This window comes from Protopterus annectens, chromosome 2.part1, assembly GCF_019279795.1.
Source record: "Protopterus annectens isolate FY-2018-M chromosome 2.part1, PAN1.0, whole genome shotgun sequence".
NCBI lineage: Eukaryota > Metazoa > Chordata > Ceratodontiformes > Protopteridae > Protopterus > Protopterus annectens.
In genome coordinates, this window is record NC_056729.1 from 1,076,919,611 (window position 1) to 1,076,920,746 (window position 1,136).

General features: G+C 35.5%; 1 protein-coding gene across 2 annotated transcripts in view; it reads right to left on the reverse strand.

Moving 5' to 3' along the window:
* The window catches only part of LOC122794328, a 1,793,522-nt gene that overhangs the window by 1,134,303 nt on the left and 658,083 nt on the right, over positions 1-1,136 (reverse strand). The gene's annotated exons all lie outside the window — the stretch shown is intronic.

The following is a 1,136-nucleotide window of genomic DNA, read 5'->3' on the forward strand; positions in this document are numbered from 1 at the left end:
ATTGCTACACAAAAGATATATTAAAATAAAATATTTTCCTTTACAATTTAAACAAAACCAAATAGTTAAGTATTAAATCTATGTATAGTTGTGTTGCCTTAGTGTTTTATAAAATATTAAAAATAGATAAAGACTGTATTTAAGTAATCTGTAAAGATAGATACATGTATACTTAAAAGATATATAAGATACTTTTCATTATAAAACTACCATATGGCGGGGCCGGGGGAGGATGCTGAAATGCAGACTTGGAGAGATCGCTTGAATGATTAGATCATTCAAGGATGAGATGTTTTTTTCTCATGGAGGGGTTTGGTGGTTGTTTATCTTATATTGTTCTCAGTTATGATCTTGTAATTTACTTTTATTGGGTGTCTATAATCTATTGTAATACTGTTGGAAGAAGAAAGAACAAGTCATTCTCTTCATGTACACACATCTACACATTGTTACGAGTATATGAATATGGATAAAAGCAAAGCTAATATAAATCCAATTGCAAAATGTATATCTCTTAATGTAAATGGTTTAAATAATAGCTGCAAAGGATTCACGAAGCCTCCATGTAAGAGTTATAACTCTTACATGGAGGCTGCAGTTAAACGGAGTGATGTCAGCATGCTTTGCATATTCATGAGAGCATGCTGAATCACACCTAAGTCTAACACGGTCCATGTAAGACAGTAGGGGGTGTGTCCATAGGCTGAGCCCTGCAAGCGGACACGCCCCCAGAAGTGTAAAAGTGCCCAAAGTAAACACCCACAACAGAGTCCACGGAAATGAGAATAAACACAACACAACACATGCCCCCACAGACTATGAACATAAAATATATAAATGAACATGTTATATATTTTTTTTAAATTGTAAAGATGTTTAACCGTGAGTGCGCTCGTTTGCGCAGGCATGCCCGTAGTGCAGCTACAGTTAGCAGTCAGTGGCAAAGCATATAAGAACTAAATATGCAAAATAAGCCAAGAAGCAATAGCGCAGCGGTAGAGATGTTGGCTGAAGAGCAGTCATTCATGGTTCGAGCCCCCCCAACACCATTTTTTTTTTCAAAATAAGCAAGAAACAAGTCCCTGACAAATATGTACACATAAAACCACAATTTATGTAAAATGTAATGAAATAGC